Source organism: Egretta garzetta, unplaced genomic scaffold (genome assembly GCF_000687185.1).
Source record: "Egretta garzetta isolate BGI_Z169 unplaced genomic scaffold, ASM68718v1 scaffold333, whole genome shotgun sequence".
NCBI lineage: Eukaryota > Metazoa > Chordata > Aves > Pelecaniformes > Ardeidae > Egretta > Egretta garzetta.
This window is the reverse complement of record NW_009259179.1, coordinates 2,338,015-2,354,865: the sequence shown is the minus strand read 5'-3', so window position 1 is coordinate 2,354,865 and position 16,851 is coordinate 2,338,015.

Below are 16,851 nucleotides of genomic sequence, written 5' to 3'. Positions count from 1 at the left end.
TTACAAAGCTTTTGTAACTCTACTAATGCCTTTAATATAAGCTCCTATTAATTGTATATTCAACTTAATTCCTAAGCTCAGTGCTACTGGATTGCATTAGGCAGGCAGCTGACTGTAATTACAGCATGCTTATAGTGTGCTTAACCCGCATTTATAAAGCACGTTAATTCTCATGATTCTGTTTTAATTTGGTGCAGGATTGACAGCCTTTTGATTTTGCTGCACAGATCAGATCTAGCATGAGCGGTAGCCAGGTGAATACACCGTGCTACCCAGCTAACGTGACTCTCTGCTCTGGAAGGAGGTGGCACTTGTGCTTCATCCGCCCTTGGGTCACTGGAACTACACTATCCTTCCAGCTCACTGCAAACTGTCTTTTTTCTTGTACATACTGGCTCATTAGAAATCTTTATCTCCAAAACAGCCACCCTGTTAGAAGGCATAAACAGGAGTCCAGGGCAACCAGGAGTTCCTATGATTGCCACAGCCGCTGAGGGCTCTACAGCTTTCAAAACAGTTTCCCTATCCATGAAGTCCCATAGTTCCAGGCCACTATGCAGTGTTTCAGCAGTTCTAGAAACCAGATGAAGTATTTCCTCAACTGTTTCAGAACAGTTTTGGACTGTATCTACAGATGACTGTGGGCCAAGGGAAACACCACTTCGCCTATTTGCTTTTGTGCCTATACTGAAAACCTCAGAGAAGCACCGGTAAAATCCAACGTGTTGCATAAATCTGGAGAAAAGCCAATACCTCATTTACTCAGTTGGCTGTCAGCCCGTACGAATTGCCATTTTTGAATGACTTAAGAGCACTGAGGCATACAGGTCTTCCTGGTGCTACTGCCATGAGTTATAATAGGATCAGGGTGCACACTACTTATGTGCGATAGAGGACAAGATGAGGGTGGGCCACACAGAACTGCAATGTGTTGAGACTTTAAGATGACAATTGTGGCTTGGCTGTATCCAGCACCACCTTCACTTCCCTGACACTTCAATTAGCAGGTAGCTCCTACCTACAAAAGTTCTCCTGGCTCACAAACTCTCTTTGCAGCAGGTCCTGTTTTACCTTCCCTCCCCCCTGCCACCATTCTCTGGGTTGTTCAGGAAATAATAAATAGCATTCTAGAAAGATCAGTGATCTGGATACTGTGAAAAAAGAATAATGTGGTGCTTGCTCTAAAGAAGATTCAAGGGATGTATCAAGCATGGAAAAGGTTGCTGAAAGAGGAAAGGGAATTAATTTTGTGTTCAAGCAATGCAGGACATGAAGCAGCAGACTTAAATTGCAACAAAGGATGGTTTAAGTTAAACATCAAGAAAAACCTCTGTAGTAAGAACAGTGGCATGCTGGAATTGGCTGGCAAGGGATCTTCCATTCTTGTCTTAAGAGCTGGCACAGCAAATGCCCATCAGGCACAGCTCAGGTAAAGAGCACCTCATTTTAGGGCATACAGACAGGCCTAAAGACTTCCCAGGATTTCTTACAGCCATCTTTTCTACGATTCTTTCAATTCTTATATTACCTTTCTTTGTGTGACTGACTAATTCTCTCTTATTAGCTTTTCCTTTGGCAAAAAATAGTTTTAAATGGTAACTTATGCTTTTATTATACAACTTAATGCCAATATCCAATCTTCCTCTCATTCATGTTTCCCCTCTTGAAAAAGACACAGATAAAAATCCCTCTATTTATTCATGTAACTACACTGATTAATATTTTCAATCAAAATGTTTTGAAGTGAAATGAACTTATGTACAAAATGCTAACTTCCAACAAGTTTCCCTTTTTTGTTAGGTTCTTAATGAAAAGATCATTTTAGAAGACAGCTTTCAACAAAAAGGACTTAATCTCTCACTTATCTTTCCACAAGAAAAAAGTAACTTCCTAACTTGAAGTAGTGATTGCAATGTTGCTTTTATCATTCCTTTTTGCCATTTCCTGCGTTAAACTCTCCGTCAACATATAATTTGGATTTCTTTAATTTTAGAAGATGATTATGTATTTTTCAGAAAACAAAGACCACCAAAATATATGAACTAAACGTGTTTACATTACACGCTAGACCATTGCCCACACACATGAGCACATTTAAACACACGCACCAGTAGTAATAGGTCAACTTTACAAATTCAGAACCTGCTTAATCTCTGCTTAACAAAATCCAAACAGGGAAGCCCTCTGTCCCCAAATGCTGCTCTGCCTTTATCCCAACAGGTGGGCTCTGGGCTTCTCTGTAGATGTGATTATTGCTGTCCAATTCTTCGCCTTTCTCTCGGGGCCGTTCTCTTTCTGCAGGATGACTCATTAGCCTCCGTCCCCGGCAGGGAGCTGACATCCAATTAACCAGCTGACAGTCCTCCAGTGGCTCCCACTACTCCTCTAAGGCTCTGTTTACAAACACAGGCTGTTGCGCCCATAAGGCAGGGGAAGTTGAAAGTCCCCCTGCCAGGCCAGTTTGTTCAAAGTCTTCAGAGCCCCTTAAACAATACCTTTGTAGGGTAAAGATCGGACATATTGCTTGCAGCAGGATGCAAGTCATCCTAATGGCTACATCTGCGGTTGGCAGGAAAGGGAACAGCAATCAGTATCAAAACAGGAGCGTCATGACATGGATCCGGGTTTCAGCTGGGAAGCCAAAGGAAATCAGCAGACAGGGAAATATCATTGAATTCTGTATGGGAACACACCTAAAGTGTTTGTCCATAGCGATGCAAAGCCCTCTCAGACAAAGAAATAGGCTTTTGGGTATAAAATTACAGGTGTAGCAACAGTTGTGCAACATCTGCACCAGGAGACAAGTCATTTTATTAACTCAGTAGTAAAGGAGCTCCAAGTCCCCCACATGCTCAAGCAGGAACATGGTGTTACTTGCAGAGAACACAGTTTTTACTTTGCAGGGACTCACTACAGAGTGCCTCTGCCTTTGATCTGTAGGTGCTGGTCTCCTTTGTTGGCACTAGGAGTTCTGCTTAGATTTTTTTTTTTTCCCCTTTCAGCCAACTCCAGAGAAAATAAGGTGCCCAAAAAACTATGATCACCCCTACCCAATTTCCATTTGGCACCAACTAAACCAAATAACTCTTCCTACTCAGATAAAGGTCTGCCTTGGAGCAACAACTTCAAACTGAAATCAGAAAAGCTCCTCCTAACTTGGCAGCCGGATCTCCCTGGCAGCAAGTCCAAAACTGGACTTCGAATTCACATGTTACTGAGTATTTACAGGATTTTTGAATCATGATCTAAATCCTAATCTTTACCCCCAGCTCCCTTTCCGAGTTAGGTACAAAAACCACTGACAGATTCCGACACTTTCAAATCTGAGCCCAATTCCTTTGAGTTTTCATGAACACGGTCTCATCTTTGGAAATAACATGCACTTGCCACAGACCAAAGCAGCGGCTGTTTTTTGCAGTGAAGAATGATGACATTGCCTTGACATCTCCGCTGTCCCACACTGCTTCAACTGGGTAAAGCACAGAGCAGAGATGGATCTCGAGAGAAACAGGGAAGCACTGACCCCTGGTTCTTACTGCCTCCAAAGCTGCTTTCACAGCCATGCTTATAAGGCGTGCTGAGCTTAAGTGTTGCTTCCTTCAAATCTCTCTCTCACACTATTAGAGCAATACAAATGAGAATGTATTGAGGATTTAAGCCTGAACATTTAGTCTCTGTTCTTTGTCTAATGTATATATCACAACAGAGATGCTGACATTGGGATCTCAGTAAGAAGTAACTATTCCTATTTGATTACATAGCAGGCAAAGCTTTCAGACAGAGAAGGTCCCCACAGGCAAACACAAAGCAAGGCTTTGGTCAGAAATCCATTGTAAGAGCAGCTTTAATAGCCTTAGAATTTATCCCTTCACCTCCTCTAGGTGACTGTTAACCAGAGATTAACGTCTCAATACCCTGAATCTGTTGTACAAGTTGCATCAGTGCCTCCAACCTGCAGCAGTGCAGTCAGCCAGGTGAGCTCAAACTGCCTTCAGCTGCGGTGTGAGGTCTCACTGGAGCCTCTCACATTCTGGTCCCCCGCTCACCTGCAGCTGCAGCATCCTCTCACGGGATGGTAATAAGAAGTAGTTGACAGACAGGCACTTATTTAGCTTTAAAAGTTGTATCTGCTCTAACCAGCTAACCACAGTTTAAAGCACAGCCTCTTAAGAAAAGCTATTGCTGTATCTGGATGAAATTATATTCCAAACTTACGTACAGATCGACTTTACCCACTAATTAACTGTTCTAACTCATTATAGGAGCAACAATGATAATTGCCATGTGCATCCTGGTACAACACCGCAGCAGCAAGCCAGCCAGCACAGCAGTACATGACAGAACGTGAGCCGTGTCACCATCCCAGGCCCTGGGCTGTGCTCCAGCTGCAGCCTGGTCATAGAAAAATTAAGAGTCCTTTTCAAATTTAGATCATGCTGCCCAGGACCTGGCCCAGGTAGGTTATAAAAACCTCCAGGAATGGTGATTCCATAGCCTCTCTAGCTTATCATGTTTGGGTTTTGGGTTTTTTTTTTCCTCCCCTCATATCTAGTTGGAATTTAACTTGTCCCAGCTTTTGACCACTCCAAGACTTTTCACTGTGCATGTCTGAGAATAGCTGACCTCTGTCTTCTCTACACTCCCCCACAGCAGAGGAAGACTGCCATCAGACTCCCTTAGCCCTCTTCTCCAAGCCAAGAAAACCCAGCTCCCTCCCCCTCGTGTCACCAGCCTCCTGACCTAGTGGCCCTCCTGCTAGATTCCCCAGTTTGTCAACAGCTTTCTTGCACTATGCAGACAAAAACTAGATGCAGTACTTCAGACTCAGCTTCAGCAGTGCCTAGTAGAGGTCACTAACCATCTCCCTCAACCTGCTGACAGTGGGCTGGCTAATGCATCCCAGTATACAGATAGCCTTCCCTGCCCACTTTTGCTTTGTCCAGATAGTCATAAAATAACCCATTTGTTGGCTGTGTCAAATCACTCATCCCTGGTGTTCTTTCTGCTGCCTATTATTAAAGTTGTTATCTTTCTATGCTCAGCATTTCCATTTAAGCAAATTAGGAGGACCTTAAAATTGTTTTAAAAGTCCAGACAGCAATAACCCCACTCTTCCTGGAGACCATGTACGCCCATGAAAAAAACCCAGCCTCTTAACTGCACTGTTTTGAATCCTGTGGCAATTCACTTGTGAAAGATCAACAGATGGACACCCTCCTCCCCTCTTTAGCTGGTATCAATTCCCATTAAATGCTCTCTTGTGTCCAGACTATGCATGCTGACCGCTCAATGTGGACAAAAATCACAATCCACCTTGATGAACTTCCTAATGAATTCTGTGTGTCTCCCTCCTCGTTGCTCTACCAGTCACACTCACTCTGTAAGTTTTCATCTAATTAATTCCATATTAAGCACTGAAAACCTGCAGGGTCCTCTCAGACATCCCTTGTCCCTTTCTGTACGGACCCTCCGGGTCCCCAGTGGTAAGCCCCCTAGTAAAAAGCTGACATCTGTGCAGCAGCTCACAGGCTGCAATTTCAGGTATAGCATGTGTTGCACCTTGAACTACCGTCTCATTTCAGACCCCAACATCGAGACCAATTAAGTACGGAGCACGCAAAGAGCCGACCGAGTGTCGCATGCTGACTATAACCACAAGGACTTAGAGGCTACAAATCTGTTATTACCAAGCTGTTCCTGACAGCAGCATGCTGCCTCCCAACAAAAAGAATAGATTAGGATCAATCAAGTCTCCCTCTGGCTTGTCAGTGGGACTTTGGACCACACCTTCCATCCAAAACTTTCCTCTTCGCCTGCTTCTGAACACCTAGGCTGCTCCAGGCTAACAAGGTGGCTGCAGAGTCAAGCATGAGCTGAACCATATGTTCATAATTAGTTAACTTCTTGCTTTGTCACTAGAGGCACTATCAATAAATCAGTGACAGCCCGTAGTGGCCTTAGGAGATGCAACGAGCCACCCCCAGCCAGCATGGAGCCCTCCCCTCCACACGGGCGACTGGCCATATTTCATTCCAGCTGCGGCATTGTGTGGTGAATTAACTTTATCCTCAATTTAAAAAGCCAGCATGAAATCAAAAGAGACTTGAGAAAAAGAATAAAGAGAGAAAGAGAAGAGAAGAGGAAGGGGTGGGAGGAGAGGGAAAAACCCTAGCAGGTCAACTCAAAAAAAAAAAAAAAAAAAAAAAAAGTCTGGTGAGTGACAGTCTACAGGGATGGCCCCGCTTAACCCATTGCTGCAAGGCTGGTTGTTGGCAGCACATTAACTCTCAAAGCCATTCTGCCTCTCATTCCCCAGTGCTGTGGTCGAAGGTTTCTTGTCACATGCTGAAGGGAGGACCCAGCAGTATAACTGTTTTTAAACCAGTCAAACATATTGTTAAGTAACAGCCAAGAAACTGGGTAAAGCAGAGCAAGATCCAACAGCGCCAGGGTGAGACAGGCTGCCTGGAAGCACCATCTCGAGGAAAGTGTGCTGCACGTAGCACTGCGTTCAGCCGTGTACTGGAGCAAATAGTGGTGTGACTAGGGTATACCTTGATGTGGTTTGGGGTGGGTTTTTTTTTGTTTTGGGTTTTTTCTTTTTTAAATATGAGTGAAAATAGCAAGTTAGATTAGGTCCAGTGATGGTCCAGAGCTAGATATGTCGCACTAAAGACATCCTTGTGGTTTCAGTTTGCTGATACCAGATTGAGATCACATATTCCCCCCAATTTGGGAAAGCGTATGGCAATAGTCACACTGCCTGGTATTAAGGCAGGCTCCTTACAGGCAATGGAAAGTGCTGGATACATCTAGAAAGTGATCCACAACACCTGATCCATAGCCCACCTATCCTAAGGTCCTTGCACCTCTGTGGACTACAGAGTTACTCGGGCAACCTCAATATCACCCACAACTAAATGCTGAAATGCTTGTTGTTAACGGCTAGTGCAATCATTCTGCCTGCCTGGAGGTTTAACTGAAACAATGCCTGTGTTTGCAGTCCTCCCACTGGCAACCTTTACTTGGTTACAGAAGCTCTTGAAAAGGTTGTTGCTGTCAGGTGGAGGAAGTGCTATTGTCCTCCCTGGGCTGATAGACCCTGTGAAGATGAAGCCATGAAAAAATTCCTTTCCTCCGTTTCTGCTCTTTCTGCACCAGCCTCCTGTCTCTGCCAGCCCTGGCCCTTCACCAGTCTTCCCAGGCTGCTTCACTGCTGTGCTTACCCCACCTGCTTTCTTGCTACCTCCCATAACTGCTCCCTCCTCTGAGAAAATCTGCTGTTGCCCTGGCACCTCTAGTCTCCTTTGGAGGAGAAATTGGCTGCTCTTGCTAGCAGGCTTCTTTCTGCTTCTCAGCCTCCTCTCCATCACTGAGGAGGCACGTTGCCTCCTCCTCTGCAACAGAGATGCATAGATTTGTCTGCTCACTTCTCTACTGCGTATGTGCACAAGCAAATCCCATGAAACCAAAACAATCACCCCTGAGGGGCAACTGAGGCTCAGGCAAACCCCAGAGAAAACTGTATGCAGGATGTGATGACAAGTCCAGCCTGTACTTCCAAAGAGACCTGGAAGCTGCTGCCTAATCTTGGAAAGGCTCAACTCCACAACCACCTTTTCAGGATTCAGGAGTGCTCCTAGCCACAAAGCCACAGATATGCCTCAAATCTCCTGCAGATGATGTGGAGGAAATAATTCAAGACACTTTACAGCAAGAAGAAGGCAAGAATAACTTCATAGCCCAGCAGTCAGGATACAACTCCCAGGGGAAAAAAAAAAAAGCCACAAAAAAAAACCCCACTCCTGTGTCCTGCTTCCAGCACTGTTTTGGATTTTACAGTAAACATTTCCTGGATAAAACCCATGAACTGCTGCTAGGGCAGAAATGACAGCCCAGTCCCTCTCTGCCAGATAGGTGCTTTAACTGACAGGTCAGAGCCCTGATCTTGTTTGAGCATTCTCTCTTTACCAGGAGGTGCTTCTACTTCATTTTGATGCATTAAAAAAAAGCCAAAATAACCCAAACCTATGGATGTCTCCTACAGAGTTTTAGCAGAACACTTCTAAATTTTAGATCATCTGTCAAATCTATTAACTGAAATTTCCAGTTCAGTCCAAGAAAGGGGAAACCAATTATTTCAGAATTTTTTTCCTCACTGCTTCCAACTGGTACCTCACCACCTCTGACTCTAACACGATCTCTTCTGTCACTGACACACCTGAACTCAAATAAACCAGAACATTTTTCTGAAAAAGGTTGAGTTTTAAAAACCTGGACATAATTAAAAAATCAGGCTTCTAAAAACCACAAGAAGACAAAAGAGATGCTGTTGATTTTAACAGAGTTCCTTGGTCTTTTTGTTTCACATTAAACCATCTTGTCAAAGGCCCCTCACCCCTTTAGGGAAACAAAACAAAACCCCAAACAGAAACAACCACCAAGAAAGATGTTAAGCCTGATTATCATAGGCAAACTCCCATACTCAAGAAATTTCATTCAGCTTACACGCACACACATTTCGGCGGCAGATGTTTGCTGTCCTGTCTGGTTGCTCTTCAGTAATAAACACAACTTTATCCTTCCCCAGAGAAAAATGAAATTCCTCTAGTCCATAGAGTTTGGAAAGCTTGTGGAAATATGGATGCTGGTATCTCAAGAGTACCTGACCTCCCTTTGGGAAGGGACAGGTCAGCATCTCCATCCTGCTCAGTCTGAACGACAGCTCAGCAGGTCTGCTGGGGTAACACAGCCAAATGACTGTATTAACACAGCAGCTGTATACAGGCAATATTAACACCACACTTGCAAAGAAAGAGTAATCACTAATTGCAGACCCTAAGAAAATGATGTTTAAATGGAAGCTGTTTAAATAAAACCACAAAAGATATCTTTATCAGTCTATTGCTTTATTTTTTTCAATGGCTTTTATAAATGAAATGTTAGATGAAGTCTTTAATAGCAACTGCTAGTAGCTTCAGAAGACAGTTCAGTGAAATGCAGAAATGGACTTTCATCAAGTTTATTTTCAGAACATGACTGAAGGGAAGTTACTAAATCTCTAATCATTATAGAAACATACACTTCAGAACCTAATTTTAGAAATCAAGTCTGCAGCATCTGAGTACACAGCTCTGTGCTACCTCCATCCTATGGTTTGGGGTTTCTTTTCCCCCTATACTAGAGAAATTCCAGAATATTAAAAAGTTGTCCTAAGGTTCAAGTTTTTGGGACTGTATTTACCCAATTACTTAAGAATATCACCTTAAAAGGTCTCAGAGATAAAAAAAAACACCACAAACACACAAAACACAAACCCCAGTCCTTTAAAATTCAAACTTCAGTAAATCTAACGAGGCAAAATGTAGAAGAAGGATATTATTCTATAGTTTGTCTCAAGACTCAGGGAGTGTGATTTATGTTATTTTAATTCTTTACACAGAAAATGCTGATTTTTAGTATCAAAAAAGCTTTTTTCATTTTGATTCAAAAAATAGGCTGACAGCAACATGTCTCTAGGGAGGGCAGATACACAGGTTTACATCAGTAGACAAAATTAACCAGTTCTTTTGGATTTGGAAAATGCTGGTGAAAGAATAAGCTATGAGGGGAAAGAAAAGAAAAAAATAAACACACAAAACCCAAACAACTACAGACCTGAACTTGTTACTGGAAATAATCTGGTGAATAAATGAAAGATGATTGCCTGCTTTTCTGAACACAAACTAATCTTTTCCCAGCTTTAGCATTTGGAAATATCAGAATTTTCTTACACAGCGCCATCCAAGATGGAGGGGGAACAGAGCCTTATGCTTCTGTATCACTCAGTTCCTCCCCTCAAAACTTAAACACATTTGTAAGAACGCGAGTGAAGGCTCCCTGAGCAGGCCCCCTAGTGTCCACTTTTCTACAAGACAGACATCCATGAACACCTGAAAAACAAAACATTTTCAGCAATAAGCCATCCCTCCTACGTCACAGTACCAAACCACATCTTTGAAAGAATGAAGCCTATTATCAGTGTTACTGTTGAAAATAAAGATACCAGCACTTAGTGGTATAGCGCCGAGGGCTACTCCTCAGTCAGAACACCTAACATGGTATCTTCCTCATCACGAGTGTGGTATACAAAGAGATGAAAGTGAATTGTTGAAGGCCACTTTGCAAGCCAGTAGCCGACCCAGAAATGAGCACTGTAGAGCCATTCTGTTCCCCAGTGAAGTATTTTGTTCTGCAGGGCCACAGCTCCTTTATGCCCGATGCACCAGGCACATTTGACCAGACTCTTCCCTATAGACTTGTATCTCCTGGGCACTGGAGATTAGATAGGTCTAAGCCCTATCACCAAACACAAACTGCCTTCAAATTCAAGGAACCACAAAACAACATCCAACAGTTAATAGCAGCATCTGAGATTAAATTAGTTCATTTCAGCTGAACCTGCAGCTTTTCAAACAACAGTACACTTTCCACCTTTAAGAGAGAAATCTGTGAACGTTGACCTGAGCCAGTGAGGGTACCAGCATGCGCGTCAGGGGGCTGCCAAGCTTCAGTGCCAGCCACAGACGACTGACCAGTCCTTGGAGGAATCTGTGGATTGCAAGAGGTCTCATTTCTGACTAGAAAGAGATACAAGAAAGATGAAACAGAACTCACTGGAGCTTCTGGGCAGCTCAATAGCTGCCATTTAAGTCTCTGTTCCTTCCAGTCACATCAGGACACAAGAACCTAGAGCCTCCTCTCCGAAGCCTGCTCTGCTGCACTGTACTAACCTCCTCTTTCTTTCCCCACTGCACTATTACAGTTTGCAAGGGGATTGCACAAGTGTAAAATTGCAGTAAGGCATCGATGAATTCTGCTCTCTCATACAGGGGCAGTTAAAACCCAAAGACTTCTCGTTTCTTATTCACTCCGAGGCCTTTTTACACTGCTTTGGCACAGTACAAGGCTGCCAAGTGGATGTAAACCTCCCCCCACCACCACCCTTTTCACCTCCAGGATAGCATAAAGTACAACTGGACACAAAAAAAAAAAAATTCCTGTTCACAGTTATTCTCCACCGCACATCATCACTGCAAGGGAACCCATGCTGCCATTGAAGTGTGTAAACTTTTGCTTAAAATTAAATTTCAGCAAAAATTCAGGGGAGAAAACAGCTCTGATGTGTTTTGAATGGAATTCTTCTTTTAAAAGGCTTTGGGATTTGGAAGACATTTACTCTTTTAGTCCATTATATCAAAATCATTGACAAAATCACAATGAAACATTTTGTTCCTTCCTAAAAACAAAAACCAAAGAGGGAAAAAAAAAAATCTCTCACAGAGAATTAAAAAGCATTCAGGTTTCATTCCAACGAGCTGGGCGTCAGGACCTCAGCATTCTTTGAGAAAAGAGATTATTGTCTCCAGCCAGCTCTGGTGTAAGCCTGTAAAATCCTCTGCCAATCTTTTAGATGAATTACCAGCCAACTAATTCCTTTTCATCACCAGTTCATCGAACACTACCTGCACAGACTAGGAGCTGGAGATTTTATGTACACAGACAGAGTTGTTTTAGTAGAATATCTCCCTAGTGACTTACTGTTTTAACTCAGCCTTTGAATAGCATGCACAAAAACCCTGACATCTTTCTCAGCTCGTGACAGCATCCTTCACCTTCTGACCCCCAACACATTTCCACGCATCCTGGGATCTCTCTTTCATTATTGATTAGGAAAGGCAATGCCATACAGCTCTGCAGTGAAGAGATGCCCTCACATATATTTACTCAGATCAGAGATCTCTGCCAAACCTCCCAACAGCCAGCCAAGAATGGAAAGTGCCCAGCTCTACACCCAAGGAGAGATGGAGGGGAGCCAGACTGCCAACTCCTGAGCACCAGCCAAGAGGAAAAGCACTATTAAATAGGTAAAGCCCAGCACATAGGTATTGGCAGCACGGTGCACACTGGAAGAGCTCACAGGCCAGGTTACGAAGCAGGCAGATGCACGCATCGGTGCCTCATTAGACATGGGGTCCCATCCAGCTCCGCATCTGGTCCCATGAAAATTCATCCCAATTTGGCTGAAACCCATGAGTCAAGCTCTTCTGGCAGGTCTCCCTGCAAAATAGTTTGACTTCAATAGAAAACACCATAGAGAAAAACATGGCTTTTCAGCACACTGGTCTTTCTCTTGTAGACTCAGCAATTTCCTCCAAACTATGATGGTCAACACTCACAGTCAAGAGAAACTGTTTCTATCATCCGTCATTTAACCACGGCACTACCTCAGCACATTTGTTTACACCACTGAATCATTCTTCTGTGATGAAAAGGTTACTTAGCTGCAGCATGGCAACTCAGTTCAGCAGTAACCTCCAGATGGAGGAACATCAACACAGAAGTAGAGCGCTGCTGATGCCAGACCAAGAATAAACTTCAATTCCAAAACCACATCAAGGTTTACGTTAAACATCCCATCCAATTAGCCACCAAAACTCATGAAAAGTTTTCTGTTCACAATTAATATTGCGCTGGTGGAGCTCAGTGGACACAGCCGTGAACAAAGGGACTCATTTGGCCAGGGGCTCTGCGAGTACATTTTTGATTACACAAATGTAAAATCTAAGCAGACGTACCACTCCTGATTGATAGACGAGGAACTGAAACACAAAGATGCAGAGACTGACTTGGATCAACACAGTAAATGGGTGGCAAACATGAGGTCTGAAACCTCAGAGCAAGTGCTGCTGTAAAACTGTACACCGTCAGACTCAGGAGCAGAACATGTTTTTCTTCCATACACCAATCAGATCAGCAACAGTAACAGATTCCCCCTCATAGTTTTCAGGAGAGCCCATCAGCTTATCAAAAGCCAGACCTCAGATCTGTATCTCTTTAGGACCTCATTTTTTATGATACGATTCCAGTCGCTCAAAAGGGAAGAGCAAGACATAAGCCATACATAGGGACTGGGATGCGTTCTGAGGTAACGTGCCTAGGACATTAAACCAGTGCAACTATTGTCCTCTTCAGACAGAAAACCAATATACCCAGTAGAATTAATGAAAATATTCAAACAAAAACTCCAGAATGGTAAAAAGCATTAGTCTGTTTATTTTAATACCACAGTGCTCTCACGCTCAATGACATTCTGTAGTGGGAATTCTATAAAAATACTCTGTGCTACATAAAACCAGCACTTTTTCCATTTGTCTTTCCATTTCAAGAGATGATTCCTCATTCCCATATCTGCAGGTGTAATGAACTGCAATCTCAAGGACTGTGAAAAAATAAATGGTGACCCACACTGATTAAAGACAAGGTCTATCTACTAGAGCTGTGTTAAGTGCTTCTCAGGTGGTCAGGAAAATAGAAAAATGATTACACAGAAGCAGACAAAGCCAGCATAGATTGTTGTTTATAAGCACAGCAAAACGGCAAGCACACAGGATGAAAAAGCTAAAGTCCAAAAATGGCAGAAAAGCTACAAATCTCCATGAAAAAATTTAGATCAGAAATTAAAGCAATATTTTGAACAGTCAAGGAGTAAGAAGCAGTACCAATGTCACAACAGAAAGCATTGGAGGGCTGGCATTGAAGTTTTATGAACCGACTGCCTAACTAAAGCAGGAGATGGGACAAGATGACCCAGAAGTCCCTCCTAGTCTTGTGTCTGAGTAGTTATCTGTGCTTTACCTAACAGATCTCTCTTCAAAGCAGGGATCTTCCATCGCTTGTAAAACAACAAGAAAATGTGACATGATTGTAATGTGATTTTCTAGTTCAAAATTAACCACGTCCAATAAAGACTATTCCTTCAAAATTGTGATGTCTGCATAGAGAAATAATGAGTTCCTTGCACTGTTGCTACCCAGAGGATAAGTGTGGAAAATGAACGCAAATCTGGAGGAATATAACTTCTCGGCACCTCAAGATGCTTTCTAAAAGTCCACAAATAGTTTCAAAGCAATTAAAGATTAAGCAAACATTATAGATATTAATATGGATTTTCATTATTTAATTTGAGCCTACATGGTACCATGCACACACAAATCCATGAGATAATATCAACTACTCAAATTAAGTTTCTAGATCACTATAAAATGTTATCCTTTTACATACTGCTGCTAAAACACAACTTATTTCCTTGGAAAAAAACCAACCCTTTTCTGCACACAGACAATCAAGCACGAGTAATATCAAATTCCCTTCTAGGGATCTATCAGGGATAAACCTCATCCAGTGTGTACCAGAAGACACAGAAACAAAAATCACATATACCTAAATGCACTGTGTGCCTTCATTTCAAACCAGAAGCAAGCATTGAAGCCACCACAAGACTCATGCCCAGGTAGGATAGCCTCTACCCATTGACTCACCACACTGGCTGTGAGAAACTGTAGGTAAACCCAGAAAGGTCTATTACAGCTTTTCCATCTTGATTTTTTTAATTTGTTTGGTCCTAAATACTCATGAAACTCCACAGCACTAGACAGCATCAGCACAGGAGACCTAGAGCCCAGGAGCACTGAAGACTCAGTTTGACTAACTGCCTTTTACAGCAAATGAAGTCCACAGGTGTATTTACTGCCAGCTGACAACAATTTCAAAACTAGGAACTGGTGTGAGAGAGTGATGGAAAAAGTAAACATTACCTTAAAATGTACCAGGAAGAGATAAAAGAGATAAGGATTTGCCAGTGCTTTTCTCTAAAACATTGGTGCATTGCACAGCAAACCGAGTAATTTTGGTTGTGCATCTGAAAAACAGGTTAATGTCAGATACGATATTCTCTGAGATGGGTTCCTGTGGTGTTCGTATTAGGGGAAGATTGTAAAAGAACCGGCCTTATTTGACCTAAAAAGCAACGGGAAAGACAGTATGGGACAGTACTCTGCAAAGACATCAAGGCTAAACATTACAGAGGGAGAAGTGATGTCTAAACTAAAGCAAGAGTTTGGCACGAGGACAAAAGGGATTATACCTGCTATGAATACATTCAGACTGCAAACTAGAACGTGTCTAGCCATCAGAGCTCAGAGTATGGTGTAGCCTCACAGTGGGAATAACATAAGGAAAATAACCTAATTAGTTTTAAGAGGGAGATTGAAAAGTTTAAGAATGTCTCAACAGCAGGGGACTGGATTTGGGAAGTGCCTTTTAGTCCTGTGTTTAAGGAGGAAGACTGATGGGAGTACAACCAGAACCTGTATCTGCATAAATTTCCATTTAGAAGCATTCTTGCCAATTAACCTCATCGGTCTTAGCTAGTCACACCTCGAGTTCACAAACAACGCAAGAGATTCATGCAAGTGCCAGATACCTGTGTGTACCTGACTACAGGTTAATATCTGGAGTTTTTAAGTGAGCCTCTCCTTTGCCACTGATACACTAACCATTCCTAAGCGGGATAAGCAGCACTGTAGCAGCAATATGGCAGAATAAGAGAAGAGGATTTGGGGTGGGTCTGGACACCCGTGCAGGTGTTAGCATGAAAAGTAACACACACTGTAGTAAATCCAGTACAAAAGTTGAATTAAACTATTTGTGAAGATTATTGATGTTCTTCTCTGAACCATCTCTTCTGACAGCCAGTTCACAATGGTCCAAACACAATTTTAGGGCCATTTCTACACAAAAATGAGTTAAACCAGAAAAATCCAAGTTTGTGGTTTGCTTTTATTTTTTTTTAATCTGAAGGATTAGCTTCATCACTGTCATTTAAACAAGAAAATCATAGAATGTATAGGTACAAAGAACACATGGGAATTAACACACCGCAATACATATTAGTGTGTCCTCAAAGTTCAGAAAACAGTCACTATGACAAAATTAAATCCTACCTCCACTGAAGCAATAATGTAGTCTTGATAAACATTTCATCCCTGAACTTTATTTCCAGTTAAAGAAGCACATCATTAGCTGCAACAAGCAGTAAGAGCTCTGAGAGGGGCTGCCTTAGATGAACAGAAAGAATTAGCAGGTGACTGTTACTTGGTTTTGCTTTACGCTACACATTGATGGGTGATTGCTACCATGACTTGAAGCTCTTCTGTCATCGTGTGTGACATCCATGCACAATTTTGCAAAATTAGCGCTCTCTTACATCAACAGCATTTGTCTTTCCTTGACAGAAAGAAGCCCAGAAGTTATCTCCCCAAGCCTACAAGACTCTTGGCCTCTGATTCAGTGGTCTTTTACTCATCTTTCACTCCCCAGCATAGAAACCATGGTACTGTGAGTTGATATGAATTCCTTGAACTCAGAAAGCAAAGCACTCTCAAACCCCAAGCCAACATGATACCAACTCTGTGGAAGCAACAATGGAGTGACCACAGATTTTATTCATACCTGCTTTTCACTCCAAGAGCGTGCCCGTACTCCTCCCACCACTTCTCAGAGGCAAAGAGCATGCCTGAGCATACAGAGCTCTGCCAAGAGGAAGCGGAAACAGAGCCACCAGCATTGTGCCAGGCAAAGGGCCCTGTCTAGGAGCAGCCATGAGCCTGCAATGCTTCTCCCCATGGCCACACAAAGCGGGAAGGAAACTTTGCCCACTTGTTTCTCCCTAGACGTGCTTTTAGACACTCAGCTCTCCCTCTGGCTGCCCCCTGAGGGGTGAGCTATGAGGTGACCCATGGGTGCTACAAGGGGCAACCCAGCAGCCCCCGCACAGGACATCGCTTCCCTTCACCCACCAGGCCTCCCCACTGCAGGTTCCTCTGCACCTGCCTCCAGGCTGCCCAGGGCCAGGCGGGCACCTCCCCAGGCTGCCGGGGGACGCCAGGAGAAGGCCCATGTGGCCGAGAAAGAACACGCACAGCAGCCTCGGCCTAAGGAGGGAGAGACGAGGGCTCCCCCCGCCCCCCC